This window comes from Elgaria multicarinata, chromosome 8 (assembly GCF_023053635.1).
Source record: "Elgaria multicarinata webbii isolate HBS135686 ecotype San Diego chromosome 8, rElgMul1.1.pri, whole genome shotgun sequence".
Classification (NCBI taxonomy): Eukaryota; Metazoa; Chordata; class Lepidosauria; order Squamata; family Anguidae; genus Elgaria; species Elgaria multicarinata.
Genome location: NC_086178.1, coordinates 89,574,310 through 89,587,049, shown reverse-complemented (window position 1 = coordinate 89,587,049; position 12,740 = coordinate 89,574,310). Strand labels below are relative to the sequence as shown.

At 40.8% G+C, this 12,740-nt stretch overlaps 1 protein-coding gene across 1 annotated transcript in view; it reads right to left on the bottom strand.

The window, feature by feature from the left end:
- The window catches only part of UBE2D1 (ubiquitin conjugating enzyme E2 D1), a 36,199-nt gene that overhangs the window by 16,822 nt on the left and 6,637 nt on the right, over positions 1-12,740 (bottom strand). The window lies entirely within an intron of this gene.

Sequence of the window (12,740 nt, the reverse complement as noted above, 5' to 3'; positions counted from 1 at the left end):
CGTGCCCTTAATTGTAACCCCCCTTCCCAACTTACTAGTTGGCTTCATTTCAAGGACAAAATGTCCAAAATCACAAGGTGCATTCAGAAAATATGGTGAGCTGATCAAGCCAAAGATCAACATTTTCAGATGTCATTGTTTTAAACTGGACTCTTTCTCATTGGAATCAATAGGTAATAGTCAACATTGTGTGGGTGGTCTTTTCCTTTGCACCCCTTTCCCCGCAGCCCCTTGCACCTCCCTAAATCTCCTCTGGAGAGTCCCTCCCTGCGCTGGAGCATATTTCAGAGAACTTGAGGGGTTGCTCGAGGAAGATGCTAGCAGAAATGTAAAATTTCTGGAATTTTGAAGCCACGGGTGGGTGGGGGTATTTTCCTTCTCTCCTACCCATTAAAAATTTGGAAATTTTGTTAAATTATAATATATATGCAACACTTACTTTCTTATCAAATCTAAACATATTTTACTGCCTTAACATAAAATGCACCATTTAGAGCTTATCTAACTCACAAATTATTCTATTTGGCATATTTTCAAAATTTACAGTGCCATTATTTATCTATTTAGATATTTTTCTAGACTGCCTTTTATGGTAGAAACTCTCCCAAGGCAATTTACATAAAAGAATCCTATGCATCTTTACTCATAAGATAGACTATTCTGTTTAGTTGAACTTACTCCCAGGTAAGCACACAGAATTGTAACCCAAAAGTATAAGTGTGTTAGTTTTGTATCAGTGAATTTGTAAATATACCCTATGCTAAGGAGAGATGCAGACAACTGCATCCTATACTACCTGAGCACATTATTGCCATCTGAAAAGCAGGAAAAAAATAAACATTGAAAGTAGAAACCACAAGTACTGTAGGAAATTTAGAGAGAAAGTTAAACTTTAGAACATAGAAATATCAAACTCCATGGTACATGCAGGAATATTTTTTTCTAATGCTGTAAATGGTCTTATGTAAGCATTTTCATTCTACGAATTTTGAATAAGTAAAACTTCATCTTAAAAAGCATTCACTCATTCCAAAAAAGAGAGCTTTCCCCCCCAGTGATCCCCAGAGTTTGAGAGCCAGTGTTGTGTATTGGCTAGCGTGTTGGACTGGGACTCAGGAGATCCAGATTCTAGTCCCCACTCGGCCGTGGAAGCTCACTGGATGACTTTGGGCTAGTCACCTACCTCGCAGGGTTGTTATTGCAAGGATAGAATGAAGGATTATGTATGCCACCCTGGATTCCTTGGAGGAAAAAAGGTGGGATATAAATGTATTGAATAAATAAAAATAAATAAAGTTTCTGATTTTTCTGCTGGAAAAGTTTTGTTGAGGAAAAAAGTGTTTCCCAACTTTTTCTGGTCCGCTCAAACTCCCCTGCCCCAGGTGAGTGGCTATTTACAAGCCTGACCTTGAGTTTGAGTTGAGGACTCACCTTGGTTTGCACTTCCCTCACATTTTAATCATTTTGAGGAATCCTTTTAGCTAAATGCCAGACAGGAAAACACCATGCCCCCAAATTAATTTGCCCTTCTCCAAACTATATTGGGATGAAAATTCACTCTGGTATCTGAATATAGCAGTGACCATGTTAATATTCCTCACATAATAATTTCCTTGACCTTCTAAAAGGAGCATTAAGGTGTTACTCAACTTCTTGTAACTAATTTTAATCTGAGGAACAAGCTGCGTGCCGGTCCGTGGAGGTCACTTCAGTGTACACTTGTCTGAAGAAACCAACTGCAAAATCTTTTAGAAGTACAAGTTCCCTTTTTAATCCAAGTGCTCAGGTTTCACTGAGAGGGGAGAACAACTTATGTATGCAAAGCCCAGATATTGCCAGTTCAAAAGAGGATCCACAAGTGTCAGATTTCAAAGCATCATGAAAGTTGGAGCCAGCAAGCTCTTAAACAAAGCTGTAGAACTGCGGGTGTTGGAAGACCTGTTGTCATGATTAGAGTTTCCAGCTTCAGATGAAGTTGGGCATCCTTAAAAGGCCGGCTAGTCTAAAAAACCCAAAGCTGCCTACTTGATGAAACACAGATAAAACTCCTAATTATTTGTGAGGAGCAAGATATGCTTGTGCTCAACATGTGCACAAGCAACAGCATAAACTCAACTATTGACACTAAGTATATGATGATGTTATAGCTGGAATCAGTGTAAGTTAGACTCTTAGTAAAATGAAATGGGATATCAAGTCCCATAAGAGATGCTATTACCCTTTCAGTATATACATGGGCAGCTCTCTGAATTTCAGCCGGATGCTGAGAACCACTATTCATTCTGAATGAAAAATGTGCACCTACATTAAATCGTTAGGCTTGTCCAACTTGCAACCAAACAGAACAAATACAGCCAAGCAACATATTCTGATCTCCCAGGTGCTCAGCAACTTGCCTGTTTTCCCAGTCACAAGCAGGCAGCAAGTCAGAAGATTTAACAAGTCCTTAGTGCCCTGCATTTGGCTTGCTGGGTCAAAAGTTGGTAAGATCAGCTCTGTTCAAATATAGGGTTGACAGCACTCTGAAAGGCAGATGACTTATAGGATTTCAACTTTTGAAAAGAAAACCAAATATTCTTGCCATGTTCATTCATTTCATTTCTATAACGCACAGTAGCCAAAGCTCTCTGGGCTGTTTACAAAAATTCAGAACCCTAAAATACATCATAGTAGAACATAGTATAAAGCCTAAAATGATGACTTCAGCACCAGAGGCCTAAGAGGCTGTAAGATACTTTTTACTGGACCAAGTCATTCATATATGACAGAGCAATCTTATTTACCTGACCCAGCAACAATTGAATACTGTTGTAAAAGGAGCGATCAACTCCAAAAGGACAATCAGGTTAAGACGTCTACGAAGAAGTCTTAACCTGAAAGGAGGAAGGCACACCTGAGCTCTGCTGCAGCTCACATTCATCCATGGAAAGTCTTGTGTAGCATACCTTCTTGGGAATGATACCCAGTAACAGTCTAAAAGGGTGTTGTTGTTTAAAAAGGACCTCTTACACTACTACTAACCTTGTTAGTAGTAGTGGAAAGTTTGCCAAAAGTCAATATATCATCATCTATTTACTAGATGTGAAATATTTTACTATACCAATTAAAGAAAATAAATTAAACTTGACTACATCACACAATGTTATAGATACACAAACTTAAATTTGTATGAAATAGCAGTAGTACGCGCTAAAGAAGAATAGTGTTAGAAAAGTGACCAGTAACTTATGATCTGGATGGCTAAACATTTGACACTGGAGCCTAAAAAATGTGAACTTAACAGCCATGATGAGACTTTAAAAAATAAAATTTAAGACGTATTCAACTATTCAATGCACTCATTTATTCTGATTATTTATTCATATTACTTATGTGACAGTTCTCTGAAAAAATATTGTCCAAAATGAAAAATCTGTTACCATAAACTGAAAATACAAAACACACAGGTTGTTTTGAAGGTGATGTTGCTTCAATATATTACTGTGAGAACTGCTGTAGAAAAGCTTCCATTTCTATAGCATTCATACCTCCAAATTCTGCAAGGTAGTTCCATGTTATGTCACTATTCAGCAGAATCTCATTTTAGTTCTAAATGCAGTGATAATACAAACAGTTCCACGAAAGTGTGTTACTACTCCCACCTATAAAGGCAGAAGTCTCCCATGTATTCTGTTTGATTGACTACTGTAGGATGAAATTGTCATGCAAATAATCCTGAAATGTTGTTCCACCTGAAGAGAGAACATGCCGTTTCAAGCACAGCATTGCTGCACATGCTACCAAAAATCTACTGTATACAAGAAAAATTACAGGATGACACTGTATTATGTTTGCTCATGTGGAACCTTCCAGTCGTCACATGTCCAAATCAACTATTTTGCACATCATCAGAAACTCATCTTTGCAGTGGGTGTAACATAATATCTGCAGTAGCATGTGGGAAAATTTAATCCAGCTCCAAGATGTCCAAGAATTGCACCGCAAGAACATGTACAGGATCCAACCATTAAAAATTGTTCATTCATACAATCAACAAGCAACTCTGAGAACATTAAACATTTTAAGTGGCAGACAAAATATATCCAGGGCAGAATCCAATGTCATGCAAGTGGACTTCTGTTCACATGATGAGCCTTTCACCTCTGTCCTGCAGCCCCCCCCCCCAAATTCTCTTCCCCAGCCCACTGGAACAGACTTTGGGGCACATGGGGGCTATAGGGAGGAGGGGGAACTACTCTCTTCCCTATTCTCCAATGGAAGCTGGATTCCACCCCTGAGACTGCCTCTTTCCCAATGTCCCACTGTGTACTTGAAGATCTACTGACTGCCCTTTTGATAATTCCATAGCATACCATATGGACATACCAGGGCAGATAGCAGGGCACATAGTCCTACTGGAGACTAGTGGTGCCCCTAGAAGATGCTTAGCCAAGACCCCTGTTAGTGCCAACTTTCAATAACCAAGTTTAAACTGGTACGGGATGGTTTTAGTATCCAGTATTTTACAATAAATAAAACCAAGAGAATAAATGTTCTATGGCAGAAGAAATCTGACAAACACAAATTAAACCTGATGCCTTAGAAGTGGAATCACACATTTCTTTGAGCAGAAGATACAACATCCATCTTTTCTTTTAAGAGTATTTCTTCTAAAGCCAGGGATAGGCTAATACATTTTGCTGCCTGAGGCGAAGGACAAGATGGCACCCATTCCCTATTCCATGTACAGAAGTTAATTGGCAGTTGAATCTTATCTCAACAAAGATAAGTGACCTTGGGAGAAATAGCTGGGGAGATGGCATCACTGTGCCCCAGATTCCTATAAAGGCAGCTTAATCTGAGAAATTGAGCCCCCACATTCCCACCTACCAGCTTGACTTCCATCCCCTTGCATTGTCAATGCCTGCTTCACCTCCAAAATTGGCAATCTAGATACCAACCTCCATAAAAGCCTTAGAACAAGAGTTACAAGCCTGCAGAAATGTCCACAAGGCTGCATATGAACAAAACAGAATTGCAAACAGGACCATTACACTTATACCCTAGACTATGGACCATGGTACCAACGTATCTCATAGTCAGGTGCACATATTCTGTCTACCATATACTTATCCTATATACCACTTTTAGGTTGCAATCCTATATTCACATCCCTGGAAGTAAGTCCCACTGAATGTCATGGGACTTGCTTCTGAGTATATATGCATAGAATCAACCTGTTAGTGCAGCCTTGTCTACTCTTACCTAGTCATTCAGGGCACATAGTTGACCTGAAGAAATTTGGTACCAATGCTGAATTGCACACAGTGGGTTTGTACTCATGACACTGGCACTTTGCTGCTAATCCTACATCTTTTCTCAGTTTTTATCTGGTTTATGGCACTGAACCCTGTTCACAGCTTACAGTAGAAACAGACTCACAGGCAATAATGGACAGGCATTCTGATAACTAAAGGCAGTGCTTCTGGCTGGACAATACTATTCGTGCACAATGCTGCAATCAGTTCTGGTATGATATCCTGGAACTTCACAACAGTACCACCTTTACATCCTACCATAATAGCAACACCATCTATTTCCTTGTTGGTCCTTGGCCAATGGCTGGTTGGCCACTGTGTGAACAGAGTGCTGGACTAGATGGACCCTTGGTCTGATCCAGCAAGGCACTTCTTACATTCTTAACCTGGCCTTCTAAATGGGATTTTTAGTTTGTCCAAGGCTATAGCTACTGTTGCAAAGTAGCCACCAGCTGTTTCACTGGATAGTGGTGCCACACAAATAAAGGATCTCTTTACTTCATTTTTCTATATATCTAATACAGACCACAGCACATGACTGATATGAAGAATCTGCAGAACCATCTAAAATCATGCTGATACAACATGACTTGCATATTTCACACACTATTTCCTTTTGCAGTGTGTAAAATGCTCTTTATGGAAAGTGTGTGAGCCACTTTGTATACTTTTCTTTGATTGCAGAACTTTGGTAAAAGTTCTGTTTTCAGAAACATTTAGTAGCTTACAATGAAAAACAACATAAGCTATACTGCTTTTTTAAAACAACAACAACAAATCACTGGACAATTTCACCATACATGTTGCTAGAGGAACATCAGTATATCTTCCCTTAACTTCTTGTGCTTTCAGCTTGACTACTTTCATTATGCTGGAGAGTCTCCAATTTAAAATGGATACCGTAACCAGTTGCTCATTTGGATGAGTTATCATGAGTAGGATTGTTTCTGTTTCTTATTTCTAACCACGTGAACTGTGAAAACCATTATTTTTGAGTTTCTCTAGGTCCAACACATTTTCTTGCTACTTCTGTGGCACCCCTGTCTGTAATACAGTTATTTTCTTATCTTTTTAACCCAGATTTGACACGAAATTGTATCCTTTCTTTTAGAGTAAACGGTAAAGTAACATTTTCAAGTGAATCCTGGTCACCAATCTCGGCACAGTTTCACTCTCCCTCCTCTTGATAAAAAAATATATATGGCAGGATTCATGTTTGCTTTGTCACCTTGTCGATACTTTTGCCACTATGGTGCCTGGGTTAGCTGCCCTTACTGCTCTGAATCCTGTTTTTTAGGCATGTGCTCCGCTCCGATTAGGAGCGGAGAAGCAGTAGCGAATTGGCCTGCTCCGCCTTACCCAGAGGCGGAGTAGAAGTGGACCGTGGACCCCTAGAAGCAAGGCGAAGAGAAGCGGCCATTTTTCGGAGCTCCTATTTCAGGCGGAGCGCTCCGATCGCCATCTTGAAAACATTTCGCCCATAGGATTGCATTGCGGGAAATAATCGCGGATAACTGGGTTGTTTTTGAAGCTATCGTTCTGAAAATTCTTGTGCTCAGAGAGTCGTGGATGGGGGTCATTTTGAGACTACTCTCAGCTCTCTGCGTCGTGCGGGTCGCGTGCTAGAATTTTTTAAAAATCGGGTAAACAAACGGACAGCGCGGGTCAAACGGCGGTTTTCGCCCATAGGATTGCATTGAGGAAAAGAATTGGGGATAACTGGGTTGTTTTTTAAGCTATCGTTCTGAAAATTCTTGTGCACAGAGAGTAGTGGATGGGGGTAATTTTGAGACTACTCTCACCTCTCTGCGTGGTGTGGGTCGCGCGCTAGAATTTTTTTAAAAATCAGTGGAAAAAATACCTTTTTCAAAGGGCTGAGGGGCAGAGTCAGCTCCCGGTCATGATGATCCCAAAGTTGGAGGAGGGGATAGGCAAAACGGGTAACTTGGGATTCTGGGAAACTTCTCTTTCTTAATCTGAACGGACTTTTCCCAGTGTTTTTTAACACAGTAGCCCCACCAAATGCACAAACACAACCTGAAAACATATACTAAGCCAATAATAAGAGATAGAAACACAGCACTGCTACCCACCCTAACTTTGGGGAACAAATGAAAAGATGTGGTGCAAGGGGATGAGCTCCCCTAGGGCATCTCATCGTGAACATGCTACAACTGGGATGCAGCTACACAAAAGACTCTCACATGCCCACCAACCTCACATGAAACAGGGCCTCAGATGATGACTGCAGATTACAAGTTCATATGGGAGGAGGTGGTATTTCAGATATCCTGTCCCAAAACCATTTAGGACTTTATTAGGTAAGAACCAGCACCTTGAATTGGGCTTGGAAACAAACTGGAAGCCACTATAATACATGATGTGTAAACCACAATATATTTTTATATATTTATATTGTATTTTCAAGTGCTGTTACTGGTTTGCATCTCTTAGAATGAGTTGAGGAGGGCTACATTGAAATACTTCATTGTCAAATGAACTATTTTAATTTCTAGTTCTAAATATTAAGTTCAGCACATTTGTTGTATAGAATTAATGTGACATTTCAGACGCTAAGGGCTGATGCAAGAAAATGGAACTATAAATTGTCCCATAATCCCATTCTTCTTAGATTTAACAGCACATTACATTTTACCAACTAAGCAAACTAAGAAACAAGACGAAAAAAACCAAGACATTCTTGCACACCTAAGAACCAAAATGTATTTCATGGCAAGTATTACAAATGGTTTAAAGCAAGTATTTTCTGCTATGAAGAATTCTTTGCAAACTTATTTTTCAGAAATCTTTCAAGTATGAAGGTTTCAAGTGTCTTCTCACAGTCCTGATAAGAACAACTGAAAGGCATTTTAGAAGTGTTTCTACGCGGGGGTGGAGGTGGGGGGACAGACTATGAGCAAATCTTGCAAATTCCTTTCACCTTTACAGTAGTGAAGAAAGAGCACTTAGGCCAAAGCATGTGATGTAGCACTCACAATAGATAAAAATGGAAGTTTTACTAGAAATGTACATAAGAGGCATTGCCCACCAAGTCCGAGACAGAAGTTCTGCAGATGAACTGTGTGAATGATTCACTGACTTGCCAAACCACAAATAGAGCCTGCAGAGTTTAAAATTAGCACCCTAATAAAGGACAGCCTTTCTAAGGTTCTCAGAGGCTTGCTGAGCAACTTGGCACTTCAGTATTGTGGCACTAAGAGATCAGCTGATGGAACACAAACAGCGCACTTCCAATTTCACACCACAAATACATTTTCAGGGTGGGAATAGAGCAGATTCAGAATTTGCTAAGGACTAACATGGTACTTTAATGCTGTAAATTGTTAATGGAATCTGCTTCAAGTATGTTATTGTCTTTGCACACTCCAGCGTACAATATAAATGTAATACATCTAATTCTAAGCCACAGGACGTCCAGACATTCCACACCTTTCTCCCCATCAGCTGAACCACAGAGAAAGAGAACTATGGGGGGATATGGGAAAGCAAAGTGCTTTCAACAGTGGATAGATACTATATAAAACCAAAGTATTATTATAAGTCAGCATGCGTGATTCATCCATGGGTAGGAAAGGTGCAAAGAACCCATGATGACATGGGTTTCTTCTCACACTGTTTCTCAGGGCCAAAACAAATGTGCTGTTAAGTGATGAATGCATTTATTGGGTAATTTTTCCTTTAACAGCAGCTGCAGAGAGCAGTATCAGCACCATGGAATGCAAGGAGGGTGGTCAGTTCCCCATGACCAAGCCTAAGACCCAAAGAACTCCCCCAAAGTTGCTATTAGCCCCTGGTTATTAGCCCCTGGAGGAAAGCTAACTGCAGCTGGGAGGGAGTTAAACCCACATTCCCTATGGTCCCAATCCTGCTCTGAGCCCCTAAGTCTGCTATTGCTTTTTTCCCCTATAACACAACATATTAATGTGTTGAGCATTTAATGTCACATTTGTTTTGGCTGCCAGGCTCTGACCCAAGCCCAATTGCACTAAAGCATTCAACTTATCTCTCCTCTCTCATCTCACACTATTGCCCCGCTCATGCTCTTCGCTCCTCTGATGCCATGTTTCTCGCCTGCCCAAGGGCCTCTACTTCCCTTGCTCGGCTTCGTCCATTTTCGTCTGCTGCCCCTTACGCCTGGAACGCTCTTCCAGAACATTTGAGAACTACAAGTTCAACCGCAGCTTTTAAAGCTCAGCTAAAAACTTTTCTTTTTCCTAAAGCTTTTAAAACTTGATGTTGTGCAGACTTCTACTGTTACTTTCTACTGTTAGTTTTTCCCTACCCTGTGCCTGCTTACCCTTCCCTGTACCTGTTTGCATTCTCTTCCCCTCCTTATTGTTTTATTATGATTTTATTAGATTGTAAGCCTATGCGGCAGGGTCTTGCTATTTACTGTTTTACTCTGTACAGCACCATGTACATTGATGGTGCTATATAAATAAATAAATAAATAATAATAATAATAATAATAATAATAATAATAATAACTGGACGAGGAGGAAGCTTCCCTAAAGACTCACTTCCTAACCAATCAAAATCCAAGCTCCTAGTTTCAGAAAATCTTTACCTGTGTCATAGAGCAAATAGATACCGGTCCAGGATATATCAGTCAATCTGGCAGAAAGCATGATTTGCTGCTGTATTCTAATACAGAGAGTTATAAAAAGGAGTCCCACCTAGGGTTTACTGTAGAGTTGGCAGTCATTAACATAGCCCTGCCTAGCATCAAGAACCCAATGGATTAGTGCTTTAGTGCATTTATCTGCTGACAAGTCTCACCAGTTCACAAATGGTTTAATTGTACAGGGAATGTATATGTTATCACACATCAAGATAGCAATCTTAGGGCCTCTAGACAGCATCTGGGAGGCCGTAGGTTTTTTCAGATTCCTGGATCGAAGGCCGGAGATAGCGCTCCGACCTAGGAGTCTGAGCTCCCCACCTCCTTGCTGTATAGTGCACTATACCGGCTCCCTCTAAAAGCTTGCAAATGTGAATTTGGAACTGGGGGCATGCTGCTTGGTAGAGAGGGGAGGGGATGGCTCATGCTGTATCACTAGCCTCTTTCCAGACCCTACTTGACACCTCAGCTAGACGGGCAAAATAGTCTGCCTTGGATATTCATAAGCCTCCAAGTTCAGAGGATTACTAGTATCAAGTGCAGATACAAAAGGATTGCCCTCTAACTCACTCTTCTAATTACCGTATTTCTTCGATTGAGACGCCATCAATTGTAAGACGCACACTAATTTCAGTACCAACAGTAAAAAAAACCTAAGACACACCCACGATTCTAAGACGCATCCCATTTTTAGAGATGTATATATGGGGGGGGGAGTGCATCTTAGAAGCGAAGAAATAGGGTAATGGCTTTACTGAATACACCATGGGTTGGATCCAGATTTAGCAATATGCAATTAGACTGGTGAAAACAGACTTCTCCACCCCCTCCTACCCCTTGAAAATTTTACAGTGTAAGAGGACCCTGCTAAATGGGGTGAGCTTTGATGCAGAAGCAGGGAGATTCCCCGAAAATCAGACAGATGCCCCTTCCATAAGTGGAGCCTTTCCATCAATGGAAGGCAGATCCTAGATCCAACCGCAGATCACTAGCTAGGTCAAATTAATATTAAAGACTACACTTTTAAGATAGAGGTTCACAGTTTCTGGGACTCCACCTCCTGTAGGAGAATCGGAGAAACAGCCTATAATACAATTTAACTGTTTAACACATAAAAAAACCTGTTACTTTAATGAAGTAGTCTTACACAAAATACAATATGAAAGATTGCCAGTTCAACTTTAAACACTTCAAGTTAGACATGCATATTAATACAAATATTGTTCTCAGCAAGCATCTGAACTCTATACAATGTCCCCCAGTTATTTTTTAAAATACCTAACTCCTACAGCTCATCATTTGAAACTGGCTCTACCAAGTCCACGTCCAACACTGTCCATTTCACCACACTGTCAATTGGCCACAGCCCCCTGCTCCATCTCTCTCCCTCATACTTCCACTCAAAGTTTATTTTGGCTGTGAAATTTACACCTTCACTTGTCCTACACTGGCCTTGCAATGGTGGCCGAGGTCTCATTGGATATAGCACTTAAGCCTCTTATTAAAAGGCCTTCCTGTATGAACAAATTGACAGCAGGGCCAATCTCCTCATGGACAGGGCATCCTAAATATGTCCCAGAATCCTCTGCAATACACAGGGTTCTATGGCTTACATGCTGTCATTCCTCAGCAGACAGGAAAAGGGTTCATGGATGGGACAAAGTCTGGAAAGCACTGATTAAGGTACATGTATTCCTACTAAACTTATTCCGTGTTCTTTACGATGGCGGCCTTTAGGGCAAGCCTGTTTTGTTGGGTTTTTAAGGAGCCCTGGCTATGTTCAAGCAGCTCCTGGGACCTTAACCCTTGGGGCTGTTCTCAGACACTACACTTTTAGAGATCCTACCATTGCACCTTAAGTTGGCAAGCACCTCATGTAGAATGTGCCTCCTTCAGATATTACGCATTCTCCACAGACTTTTAGGGATCTCCTGTTAAATTAACCTTTCCTTTCCTCCCCTTTCAAAAGAGCCTTTTAATATGTTATTAGTTTATGGAGACACCCAGGGTACTGAGTGTATTTTGTTTTGTAAAGCTTCCCAAGCACCAGCTGACAGGTGGGAGGGGGGTGGAATGCAGTAATTATTATATTACTTCCAGCTCCATAACATAATCATAGTTAAGCATCAGAGGCTGAATGGAAGCCCCATTTGCCATTTATGAGAGCAGAATGTCAGCTTTACAGTAAATGTTAAAACATGATGTCATCTACAATTAGTAGAGATCCATCTGTAGCTGTGTAAGATTCTATGACTTTGAAGGACAGCTGCATAGCCACTAGCTCTCCAAACAGCTTTTCCTTAGATTAGTAACCTTTCCCTAAATTACCATTGTTTTACAGCCAGATCGACTGCATTCCTACCAGTGTTTTATCACTTATGAGTCTAGCTTGTAGTCACTACTCACAGTTGTTTTAGGAGGGCTTTGGGGATGAGAAAAGAAAGGAAGTCCAGAGGAAACTTAGCCACCATATTTTGGTAGCAGGTTCTTTTCGATCCTGAGCCAATGCCCCACTGATCCTTCCTGCACTGCTTGTGAGACATCCTGGACCACAGGGGAGGAGGCCATGCAGCAACTCCTCCCCATGACACAATCAATCCCCCAAGAAAATTTGGTAGCCCTGGACCAAGGAGGATCCATAGCATGGGGCTTCTCACATTACTGATCAAGAATGAACAGCTCCCACATCATCAGGGTAACATAAGAACAAGATGTTGTTTAACTAATGACAGGAGGGTGTCGAATAAATCAAGCTAGGTGGTTCTGTTACTATGCCCCTTGGTATAGGAAAATGGCTCTAT